We start from the raw sequence: 14,222 nt of genomic DNA on the forward strand, positions 1-14,222 counted from the left end.
TATATATCAGAGATATGGTGTTAAATTAGTAAATCACAAAGAATTCAGAAAATAATAATGCTTTTTAGAAACCTAAAACACGTGTAAAAGTGTAATCAAGTTTTAATGTATGACAATATTTTGACACGTGATTTACTATGTGCCAAATGGGTCAATGCGTCTACTATAATTTGTTTCCATATTCATATATCAATTTTATTGTTTGACGGTGTTCTTATCGGCAACTGAAGTCAGATAATTTCAGCAATTGATGTACACCTGGAAATACTGTACGTTTCATTGCCCACGTTGTTTTAAACGATATGAAATCAACACCCCCATATGACTATTATGTTACATATGTGTAAACGAGCTCGCTTACAACTTCGGTCATAGTTGACTATATATTTTGGTGACCACATCTGTATATCTGAAGATATAGTTATATTTATAAATTTTAAGACTGAACATTTATTTTATGAATTTTCAAATTTATTTTAATTTAAATTCTCCTGATTAGTGTCAACGGTTGAACTCTTACTATTTTGAGTACAGATGTAAAATATGGCGGTAGATTTCCAGTGTTACCAATAACGTAGGAATGACTTTTAATCATATAATAAGTACACAACTAATAATGTATGGCGTATGTTTGAAAGCAATTCGGCGTATTGTGTGAACAGCGTCCCTTACGCCAATCAACGTCACGGACGCGCATCATTGACAGAGGGCGTGAAGAGTCAATGACCAAAAAGACTCAGTGTCACGCGTACGAAACCAGCCAATTAACATGTAATTTAAATACTCACATCTTCCCCTTCCTTGTCATAATCAAATCCGTAATCCTCCAGTGCTCGTTGTTTCACCTCTCGGGCAAATTCTTGATATTCTCTCGTATCGGGCTTTCTCAAAGTCAAAGTCATCAGCGAACGATAAGCTTCCTTCGCGTCTTCGTCTCTTCCATCGCCACCCTCTCCTCTCTTCCAACCAATATCTCCGAAGTAGGCACTGTCGAATAGTTGTATGTTAAAGAAGGCGTATTCAGCTCGACCAGTTTCTTTGTTGATCTTCGTCATCCCCAGGTCGTGGGCGGCTAACATGATTTTTCTGACGGCCTCTCCTGATGCGCAAATCACCACGACTACCGATAAAAGATAAACAGAAAGGTATTGTTACTTTCATTCCTGGTAGCCAACTATGATAATAATACGTCATGCCCACGCCAGCCAATCAGTGTCGATTATTACTGGTAGACATATTCGATCTCCCTCTGGGATTCATACCAATTACTTAGGATTGAATGAGATAATACGTATGTAATAACTGTTGTGTCACACACAATATTTCACCTGATTCCCACCCAAGCTGGGTGAATAAAGTAATTTATCCCGTATATCATGGAAAGTTCAGTCAAAGACACTTTCTAGTGTCTTTGGTTCAGTGTAATGATTAAAAGCACTCTTTACTTTATAGTAAAAATCTGATTGGTTCCTCTCAGTAGATTTAACTTTTGACACCATGGCCGTCCCTCAAAAAATACGCCAATGCCTCTACAACTATTGTTAGAAATTATTTTAATTTGAATATTTTGGATATTTTCTGATGTCATCTAAAACGCATATATTCTATCGTAAATTCTGCCAAACTCAAACTCACCCATACCTAGTCACGGATTGTGAAACGGCCATGCTTTGAATTTATTGCAATGTAACAAATGTAACCAGAAACCCTGAATATAGTGATGATTCCAAAAATCGGCTCTCAAGGGGCATACCTAGTGGGGGTGTTACTGTCGGTATTTCTAAAGATATGATCACTGGTATCAAGGTGTTAAATACAGGGATGAAAGATGTTATATTTCTATTATTGAAGTCACACTATTTCAGATGGGGCAATGATATACCACCAGAAGGTTCTAGGGTGTACGAAAATGAGACTAATGGAATCAGTATCCTTGAACAAGAGTTGAAGGTTGAAAACCATTTATAATTGTACAGATATTTTGCTCGTGGGTGATTTTAATGCGAGGATAGCAGACGAACCCGATTTTATTGCAAATGATGATACAAATTGCATTCAATTTCTCCCACATCTCTACGAGAACGACTCATTTTGTATGCCACGTAAAGCTCGGGATAAATTAACAAATAACTTTGGAAAGAGTTTAGTTTTGTTATGTTGTACTTTTGGCATACATGTTCTTAATGTTAGAGTGGGTAATATTACATGTATAGCAAACTGTGGCATATTTGCTGATCCAATTGTGGGATTGCAGCGGCTGATTAATATTTTAGAACGATTTTGTATTAAATGGAAAATAACTGTAAATAAAAAGAAAACTAAAATTGTAATGTTTCGGAAAGGTTGCCATAACTCAACTAAAGAAAGATGGTTTATGAATGATGAACCAATTGAAACTGTAAATTCCTACAAATATCTTGGGTTATTGGTGTTATGTATAAACAGCTGGTCTAAAGCTGTTGCAAATTTGGCCGCACAAGCACGCAAAACAATGTTTTCTTTATTTAGTTTTGAGTATAAAGTTGGTATACTTAATTATGATGTTTATTTCAGACTATTCGATGCTTTAATTTTACCAATTCTTTTGTACGGGGCAGAAATTTGGGGGTTTAAGCAATATATTCGGGCTGAAAGAGTGCAGTTGAAATTTTGTAAACATTTTCTTGGGGTTGGTGATAAAACATGTACTGAAGCCGTACTTGGGGAATGTGGGCGGTTACCCATTTTTGTAAACTCCTTGTTAAAATGTATAAAATACTGGTTACGAGTCACAGAACTTCTTGAAGGGAGGGTTGTAAAGCATGCTTACACACTCATGTATAAAATAGATGAAAATGGAAGGACATCATGGGCCACTGAAATTAAAAATATACTTCATATCTACGGCTTTGGTATGGTTTGGATATCCCAGAGCGTGGGGGATGTAAACCTGTTTTTGGTACAGTTCAAGCAGCGGGTAATTGATATTCATAGGCAGGATTGGTACAGTGAAATATGTTGCACTGCCAAATTAAGGTCATATTGTAGTTTTAAAACCATGCTTGAACCAGAAAGATATCTTTTTGTAGTCACATAGGCTAAACACAGAAATGCTCTAGCACGTATTCGCTGTTCTAGTCATAGATTGCGCATTGAAGTGGGGCGCTGGGTTGGAAATTGATGAAAGAATATGCGATATCTAATGTAGAGGACGAAGACCATTTTGTTCTTATTTGCCCATTATTTCACTCTATGCGAAAACAGTTAACTTCTGAGTATTTTTGGCATCTTCCCAATTCAGAAAAATATTACAGTCTAATGCGCTCAAAATCAGCAAAGTTACTACGTAATCTTGGTAAATTTCTACTTAAAGCATTCAACCTTAGAAGGGAGTTTTCGTTACTATCGGTATAAGAATTTTATATATATATATATATATATATATGTATGTATTTTACAACTTCTGTACATTCTCCAGTGCTTGTGTATTCTTTTGTTTTTTGATATGTATAGTCATATGGGCCTGGGGCCTAAAAGACAATAAACATTATTATTATTCCAAAAATATTGTTTTTTCTTAATTGAAATTGGTTAACTTGGCGCCAATGAACGGCGATATATGCAAATCTACACTATATTAAACATCCACTCACTAATTTCGATCTAAGCCCTTAGTTGCTAACTTTTAGAAGTTGCGAAATAGATATATATGAGATTAACTGGATTTCAAATCAGTGACCTTGCAATATCAGATGTATTTAAAGGAGTGTAGCAATTTTCATTTCAGTAAAATCTGATATTGTCGTTTTACTCATGCGTACTATCTACGTATGCGCTATTTTGCGTAAAATATCACTGTGATGAAAACGTCAGAAGTGTACGTAAACCCCTAGTCACAAACACAGCAATAATAAAATTATAGAGTATTGGTAAATTTAAAGATTGTGACGGGAAAAACATCGTTTTAGTAAATATCTATTCAAAAATAAATGAAGATAAACAAATACAATTACTTTCTTTATAAGTAAATATAATATTGTTTAATTAAGTGCGATATTAACTTGTGCAGATGAGAGTTGCTACACAAACTGTAAATGAATAATTAGAAATCATATCGAAACAGAAGCACATGCGACGCGCTGTACATTTCATAATCATACTGTTTCATACTGGAAGATATCAGAACGATCAGATGACAAAAACTTGATACGCGAGGGATTTCACATGAGAATTATTAATTTGATATCGACAAGATTGATATTTGCATGATAAACAAAGGTTAACGTTACTCTACTGCCGTGTATAACTAATTATTTCTTATAAACAGCAAGTCGACTGTGATTGATTGCCAATAACATGATGTAAAAATAGTAGATAGCCGTTGTGTTCAGCAATTCAATACAACTGATTACAAGTGGTATAAGTTACTGTCTATATATTATGCTCAATACGAAATTGTATAACACTAACGCGACTGAACCGTTAATTTTATTTATTTATTTATTTATTTATTTATTTATTTATTTATTTATTTATTTATTTATTTATTTATTTATTTATTTATTTATTTATTTATTTATTTATTTATTTATTTGTTTGTTTGTTGGTTGGTTTGTTGGTTTGATTGTTTATTTATTTATTTGTTTGATTATTTATATTGCGTATCTCTAATGCATTTTCGCGTAAACATATGACGGCGCTGTCTACCGAGTTAGGAAAACTCAGCTTTCTCTCTTAGCTCCACTGATTGTGTTTACTTTGTAGGCTAAACGGGAATTTTTACCAGAGGGTAAGGGCTGCAACACTCGGGGTTTTACCTTTCTATTTGCTATGTCTTGCATAGTTCAAATTTATTGATAGTTCAAGGGCTGTTTCAGCGATTGAATAGTCGTTATTAACTGACCCGGCTTAAAAGGATAACAAAACAATGAACAATGGCCAACATACGACCACATTGTTCCGATTTAGCAAAGTAAACACATGGCGTGTGTTGACGTTACGGCAGTACAAGAATAGCGTTACATTCTAAATAGAAGCATGTGAGATTTCGGGCTCACACTATGATGAATGTCTTTACTCAAACTAGACGCAACGAACGATCCAGAGCTATATGCCTAAGTCTACCCGGAAAACACATCTGGCACTGTCAGCATTATTATCTCTTTAATCAAATTACGACGCGACAAAATTGATGGTGAACTTGTTAATTTTAATATCTTTATACGTGAAATGGACATGTGATGGTACAATCAGTCACCGTGAGTACTGTGATCAGCTGCGTCATTGCCTCGATGTTTACAAAGACGCGGAATCAATCAATGTTGAGCCATATTAGCAATTAGAAATAACATAAAGCGTATTACGGATCTTTCGTCGCAGCGAATTTCCGCCAATCGTCAATTCCACATGGGAATTGAGCGCAATGTTGTATATTCATCTGCTTTGTACAGAAGAAGTGCGCATGACCGTCTGAGTGTTAACAGATACGAAGTAATACAACTACGGGAAAGAAAGCAAAGAATGAAATATACATCAACAATTCAGCATTGACGATTGGTAGTTAAAATTGACCACGTGACGTCAAACGTGTACTCGCGAAGACAAACACTGTGTAATCTGCGACTTGTGTAGCCACGCTTAGTTTCAATTATATAGTCGAGCAAGCATTTTGACAAATTTGTCGTGACGAAACACCAGTGGCTAATACGAACTGGCGATTATCGTTTCAAACATTTGACTTTATATCGTAATCTGTGTCATAATCATTAAGCTCTAAGCTATACACTTTGAATATTAATGCGTTCTTGCCTTCCGAGATGTAAAAATAAATATGCATAAGTGTTGACGTAGACGTCCAAAACTGAATTAATAATTTAATAATAAGTTTACTGCGTGACTAAACCCTTTCTCCGAAGTATGTGCCCAGCTGTAAAACCCATACACTCTGTTCCGCGTATATCAAACATAAGTAATTTCATCAAAGTCATCACTAAAACTATAATACAAGTAAATATATTTCTCAAAGCAGTAATCCAAAATAAAATTGCCATGACTGGGCCAGTCTAGATGTAACAGTGCGACGGCCCATCCTCAGGGAGGGGGGTGAAAACCATCACGGTAAAAACTCCCAAAACTGTCTTTTGGGCTTGTTGTTTCTCAAGATTACTTCAAAGTTGAATTTGAGCTGTTTCCTCGACTTTAACTATTTTCACCGGCTTTTCGACACGCGTTCCACAGCAGCTCACACAGAGCCCATAGAAATACATCGTAAAATGATGCGCGTCTTAGCAACATAGAACTTTCTGTGACGTATCTCTGCTCCCCAGAATAGTAGCGTTGTCCCACTGATTTATGTAACCATGGTAATTGAACGCGTTGACGGGAGAGATTTTACAATATTTGTTGTGTGAATCTTCCATACGATCATGCGCAGTTTTGACGACCGCTTTAAACACACTTGGATTAAAGTTATCCCGAGAAAATTAGCAGCATTTCAACAAACATGTTGTTTAGTGTTTTTGTGAAATTCCACCCGCTCATAACAAAGTCGTGACAGTCAGTGTGGTAAATCACAATGAGTAGATAGTATATGTCAATATGATACAGGTCATTAAGAACATTAATTATTAAAGACCAACTTCAGCAGTACAATTACTTTGACAAAGTCCACGACGATAACACAGGTGTGCACTGTGTTCGTGTAACGAGGGTTTAAATAACTTTACTGTCAACATGCCTGGTAATCAATATATTGATTATCTATTCGATAGGGTCATTGATTTTACAATCTTGTAGCGTATCAAGTTTTATAGGGTATTATCGTCTCTATTAGTGACATTGGTATGAATGACACGTAGATATCCGCATCGCCATATGAGTAGTCTGCTAACGTTAATCAGAGACCCTGGGCTGTAGCCTTAAAGGCCGGCAGTCGTCGTGTCGCGTCCAGTTCGTAATGGGGCTCGTAGCGACGTATACAACGCGTGTAAAATACATTGTTTATTTGCATGAAATTCGGACACGCGCTGCGCGCCGACCACCGCGCTTTAAAATATAGTTCACCTTGGTGGACATAGAATAACATCTACGTGGATTCGATGGATTGATTAATAATAATGAGAAAATGAGTTATCGAATGCTTCAAAGGCGGTGGTCGTCACGCCGCGTTCTGTTCGATGTGGGACTCATAGCGACGTACAAAACGCGTGTAAAATACGTTGATTGTTTACACGAAATTCGAATATGCGCTGCGTGACGACCACCGCCCTTACAGCAAATAAGTCTGTACGTATAGATGCTCCGATGGCCAATCTATCTGGTATATGGGAGGGTTTTTTTCGTGGTGGTTGAGATGGGGAACATCGTTGTCGATGTTGTTTAACAACTGATGTTGGAAGCTATGGTCGCAGACCACCAAATAACCAATCAGCTTTCAAATCATGTAGTTGTTGATAGCCAATGACCTTTTTTTTCAACGCGAATTATCTAAAAACGCGATGTGTGCGGGCGTACTTCAATAATGTAAGTTGCTGTGTGTTTTTTTTTTTTTTTTTTTTTTGAGCTGGTGAACAGGTGTTTTTTCTGGCCAGAATTCTATAACATACATGTGGTTTTAAAAAATTTAAACAATACTACTAGTTCGATCTTTGTAAGCTGTTTTTCTTTGGAGGGGGGTACCCAAACGCTTACATGGATTTCGGCAATGGAAATCTAATTAGTAATTATTATGAGCTTTGTCGTGTATAACAGGCGTACGTTCCACACCAATTCACAGGTGGTAGTAATAATCGATAATGCATGGTAAAACAAACCATAAAGATATGGTAATAAACTACATCGTTTACAAAGCTGCTCTCTGTTACCAAGACGTCATTAGTAACAGTTTTTTTTAAGTAACTCACAAATCAGTGTCACGTTATTAATAGATATCAAGCCGCGTGTAAACAGTCGTCTCAGTACGTCAGTTGGGACCGTTCACCGCTTTATGTGACCTTTCCCTCAAGCTGTGTAGTTATAATATGTTCCATCAGTTGACTTACGTTCAATATATAACAACGGGGTGTAATATGAATTATGTGTTTTCATATAGTTAAGACTAATTACCAGATACGGATAGATGGACTGTCATAATCATATTTTATTCAAATACAAATGGCATAACCTATTATCACAATAAGTCTCTTCAATGAAACATTCATCAAATGTAACGTTTTCATGAAATCCCGAGTCAATACGGTCAGTATTGCTATGTGTGTTGGTACACATCCAGAATACTGTACATAAATTCTCGTTGTCATGCATGCACCGATTTTTTTTTTTAAACTGAAACGGTACATGCTGGAAGACAGGTTCATATAAATTCTGCATACCAGAACAAAGTACAATGCAAACGGAATATTAGTGAAGGTACGTTTGAGGTACCTTCATATCGCGATGGTTTCTCGGTTGCACTGCATAGTGCCATTCCAGCCTTGGTAGTGTGATACCGTGATCATTTATCGAGTGGACGCTATGTTATTTAGTTCCCAGAGCGCTGGGAGTTTTGGCGCTCAGTTTATCTTGGGATTGCACGTAATGCACGAGTTTATCTGCCCCGGTTACCCAACGCGTTGCGCCGAAGCACATCCATATTCCAATTTACAAGGACGAGTCAAAAACGGCACATATTTCGTGTTATGATGTTAACATTGTTCGTTACCTGTCTAAAAGTACTGCGCGTACTCGTAATTGAAGAAATCAGATTCTACTGTTAAAACGCAGCGATCTTTGTGCAAAATTTGTTTTTCATGTAAACAAATCAATGCGTTTCACATTGACCTATTTCGAAATGGTGATATTGTTTCAATGTTGTTTTTAAAACGATCGATACGTTGTGTTGTCACACACAGGGAATTTCTGTGCGGCCATTCTCAGGTGTCGAACAATGGGTGTATGGTTTGGTTACTTGTTTTAGATAAAATAAATACAACTCAGTGCGTCTGTGAACTATATTAATGTCAACAAGCCCAGCCCCCCCCCCTCTCCCTGCACCACGAGTGTAAACTACGTGTTGCGTGTGATCTCAGACTAGTAATAGTCTGAGGTGTGATATATGGCAGAAAATAGTGCATGGAATGGAACATACTGGAATACACAATGACATGGTGCTCTCCGCGCACCTTGTAGAGGGGGCAGGGGTTGTTTTCGTTAAACGTGATTGCAACATTTTTTTTTTCGTACAACGTAAATTGAAAAAATAAATTCCGTAATTCTGTAATCACAGGCTAGACGTACAACGTAATCAATCAAATATTTTGTTCGTACACTGTGAAAATGTGTCATTTTTCTCGGTACGTACAAGGATTTACATCCAAATAGAAAAAGTCGTAAAGAATAATTCAGGGAAATTACATTTTCGAAACTGTAAAACGACTAGATAACACAATTCACTGCAAAATTCAATTTTCACTGTAAACTATAAAAACGTCTTTTTTTCCTTGTGAATTGTAAAAACCCCTTTTTATTTCCCGTAAAACTCTACCAGCTAACCCCCAGCTCCTTCTATTATCACAGAATTTAGACTGACATTCCGTTGCCATGCCCGAGTGCGTGGTTACTGGTCACACGGCTAATACCATAGTCAGGATTATTCCCAAGGGGAGAAAGTTGCAAATGCAGCATGAACCGCTATTCCCACGTGGGTCGAAACTGGTAATAACGCTGTTAACATAACTACAATAACCACTGTGTTCTCACTGTATTCGGGACGTGAATGTAAAAAAAAGACTGAAAACTTTATTTCAAAAGGCAGTCAAAACTAATATAAGCTGAAATAAGTAGCATATACACCACATCAGCTTAATTAAGATATTAAAGAATAGGCTGGTGAAAAATATGTCTCTCGCTTAACCTTTATGCGCTGTCAAAATGTTGGAATTCCACGTTTCATCGCACCAGACACCATTCACATTTTTACTACTAGCAATTACGACCAGAACCCACGAAACACGCCAACAAATGACCTCCCTGGGGAAGGTGGCAATCCTCTACACAACTCAAGAATGTGAGTATCTCAACACGAACTCGCGCAGTACATTGTAACAAAGCGGTTGACATAATAATGACTATAATAACTGGTGGTACGTCTGTGTTGTCACGCGCACTTAAATGTGTATTAGTACGAACCACTGAATATTCGTTATACTGGCTGTAGATTTGAGTAAATTCACCATGCACTGCCTTTTAAAGGGCGGTGGTCGTCGCGCCGCGTCCTGTTCGATGTGGGACTCATAGCGACGTACGCAACGCGTGTAAAATACATTGCTTTTTTACATGAATTTCGAACACGGACTATATACGCGACGACCACCGCGCTTTAAACATACAATCTATAAAACTTTAACCATCTGCTTAATTTAAATGTTCTTAAACTGATTAAGTAAATAACCCCGTTCGTATAAAAAACACATAATGAACCTGGGCACTGTGATGAAGTGGCGCTGATTATAGAAACGCTACAACGTCGTTATATTCGCCGCCCCATTACACTAAATTCAATGAGTGGATACTTCTTTATATAAACTAAACTAAATACTTCGAACTTCCTCATACCATTATGTGCTGGGCGGTTCAAAGTTCAAACTAATTGACAATGTTTTATTGAAATATCCCGCAGTACCTACATTCTTTGGACTAAATTAACACATCTCCCGAAAGCTCGAGACATCAGTGCAATGAAAACGAGGTCACCTGGTAAACCATGTTCATTTCAGAAATAAACGCCGTCCTGTGTATTCCCACAACTCTGAATATAAATGCTGGACCGCAATACAATGAAAAGTGCGTAGATAAGCTATGATATACGCCATTAAAAATTACAATGTACTTGAACTATAATCGACGCAACCACCACTACGCATTATATAATGAAATGTGAATAATATTTGGACAAGGCATATGGTTATTGATTGCATTCTATAAACAACTAAACACAACGTTGTTCACGGACAGGAACGCGGAACCAAATAACTGTGGCGTCGTGTCTACTATGAACCCATTTGACCCGGATACACAGCGTCTGTAACGATGACTTCCACGTATAATTCACATATTCGCTGAGATTTGAGCTGAAGTTACGTTTTATTATTTATTCATAACAGATCTACAAAGATATCAATTGATTATAATCGATGGATGTGGGACAGCGTTTTGAGATTTGTTTGTTGTTACCCACTGACTCGTTTATTCATAACATCTGACGTATCCTTATAAACAAGTTACACAACAATGGTTCAGAAGTAGCATCCGTCTAACGCTGAATTTTATATTACCATTACATATAGGCATAGATTAAAAATAAGCTCGAGACAATCCCAATGTAAACGCGACCCACATGATTTAGCCCAGCAATAAAAATAGCGGTGATATTAATATTTGTTGAGCCATGAGGCTATCTTGAATAGTTTAATAGTATATCGTGAAACGGTATCCATATCCATTCAATTATTAACACCCACTGAAAAGCGTAACTATCCTGTTTCAATGGTTGTGAGATCATGGGGTTACGACAGCGTTTAAACACCTTCGGGATACCAAAGTAACTCACTCAATGGATGGATAGTTTTTGAATATTTTATTAGGTACTCAGTAACAAGTTTTAACAGTGTTGCCAATATAGTTTCCCACACTAATATCCGAATTGATTACACACCTATTTGGCGGCCAGTATTTACCCAGATATTTCTGGCGGGGAAAAATCAGATATACGTGTTGACATTTTATATCAAAATGTGAACCTGCTTACGTACATTTACTTTCTCGGGACTTGGAAATAAGATCTACGGCTTACGCATATGTTGAACCACGTGCGGTTAGAGCAAGACTATGGGTCTATATCTCGCTAGCTAGTTTTAGAGGGAAAATAAATAAGAAGATTTCAAGTGAGACGACTTGTATAATATATAATAAGACAATCACGAAAATGACGCAAAATATGGACAATGGCGATTAGTGATTAGCAACGGAAGAAGCTATTTCAGACATGAGTTCTGGGGAAACCATCGGTAATCGAGAATTCGATGTGCTAAGTCTAGAGCGTGTAGATCTTTTTGGTTAACTTATTACGTCCCTATTTACTATAAGGACCTATAATTGTTAATTCGAACTCTCCGGGAACATATGAACATATTTTTCAGTCAGAATAAATGTTTCTATTTTTAGCTCATGCATTGCGGTCGATGCGTATGTAAATGACATACTAGTAACTCAAATGAGATGGACCGGAAATAGTGAGTGTAAATTTGAAGATAAAAAGAATAAAGCACACAAACTATAGTTTGTTACAAAAGCATTCCATCATCATGGTATTCAGAATTGTCAACAATGGGCGACTTCAAGGAGTGGTTTGGTCTGTTGACACTTCTTTTAATTACACATACGTGGAATGTCACAGATGACCTATTTTTTAAGATGTTATTATTACGTAAGCGATATGTATCGGCGTATTTTCCCACACTCAGTTCCAATGAGTTTACACACACACGCAAACATGCAAACAGAGTCGGGGGTTGGTTTTCTATTCCCTGCCAAAGCTCGTACTCGTTCCTCTCCGCTGTCACATCGCACACTGTAATACCTTCCGTCATAATACCAAACATATTACAAGAGAACTGGTGATGGTTGTAGAACCATAACTGCCTCAGCTCAAAGATTGTTATGTAATACAGGGGAATGTGAAGGGAAATGTATTGTAATGTTACCTCTGTGTAATTTACAATATATCTGCATTAACCTTCACTGTGAAGGAAAATATGGGAGTTGACTTAAATGACTGGTAAAAGCAAGGCTGGTCAAATTCTGCAAAATAGTAGTTAGAATTTCCAGATACGCAATCGACACATTGTGAGATATCAAAATATGGATGATAAACAGCAAGTGATATTCCAGAGATGTAGTTGGAATTGAAGCAAAGGAGTGACCTATTAATCCATGAAACATACTCACACATATCAGTACATATCATCCTGTCTTATTGTGTGTGGGCAAAGCTGTCATGCACACAATCGGAAAAATATGTTATTACTGTAAATAATTATGAACAATAAAACTGAAAATAAAAACTATGAACAGTTAATAAGGAAAATATGTGATTTGCTATGCAGTTTCCAGAAAATTACTACAAGTTCCAGAAGTGCATACGAGTCGTCAAAACGTACAGTTTGGTGACAGAACCCAAATGAGAAGTCTGGAGTCACGGCAAATACTCTCTAGCGAGTCACCCCTCTAAAAACGTCATTACTGTGCCAATGACATTAAACTTTGCTCTTCCATGAAGCAGCAGTTTCCATCTTCAAATAATCAAAATAAACTTGATACCCTGGTGAAGCATGTCTATTGTTTCACAACGACTGTCCCAGGGGATTTTCGTCTTCCCAATTTCTCAAGATAAACGTCCCAGGGTTGTTTTGTGTACTAGAATAACATGTTTATTGGCAGCATTTCCATTGCACAAAAAAAAAGAAGAAGCAAATACTGTTACTGAAGCACAGAATTTACATGATTTTTTCTCCCCGGCCATTCACGCAAACTGCAAACGAAGTCTTTTACCTCATCCATAGTTGTTGACACTTTGCAACCGCCTTGATGGATGTATTGTGACGTATTTTGACCCCGGATTCTGACCTTGCGTTCCGGATACATGTACTGCCCTTTCATACCAGTTCAATTTCCTTTCATTATTACATCCAAATGTCATGATATTTAATATTTAAAACCAACCTTTATTTCACAGTCACTTTAGTTTTCACTTTTCTAAAATTATTTTACTGATTAAAAGACTTTTCACTCCCATCATGCAATCTCCAAACATATCTACAAATAACCTCGCTTTCAGGAGCTGAGAAATCACAGTCACGCGCCAAGTAGCACTTGTTTTTTATTGTCGGTTTATTATTATATGTTCATTTCAGAAATGTACACGCTCTCTTTACATGCTCCCGTCTTATATTACTCATCTGATTACTCAGAACAATAACAAATGACGTAAACAATATAAGACAATTTATGATTGACGCGATCAGTATATAAACTAAATATATATATTACCAATTGAAAAATTAAGATACAAAAAAATACCATCAGAGCAAAGATTTTGCACACTGTGTTCTGATCACTCTGTTGGTGATGAAATGCATGCTCTCTTTGACTGCAAGCTGGATGAAATTGTAAAGGCACGTAGCAACTTTTGGAATACTTTATCATTGTAC

The sequence above is a fragment of the Saccoglossus kowalevskii genome, chromosome 21, assembly GCF_978046115.1.
Source record: "Saccoglossus kowalevskii chromosome 21, keSacKowa6.1, whole genome shotgun sequence".
Taxonomy (NCBI): domain Eukaryota; kingdom Metazoa; phylum Hemichordata; class Enteropneusta; family Harrimaniidae; genus Saccoglossus; species Saccoglossus kowalevskii.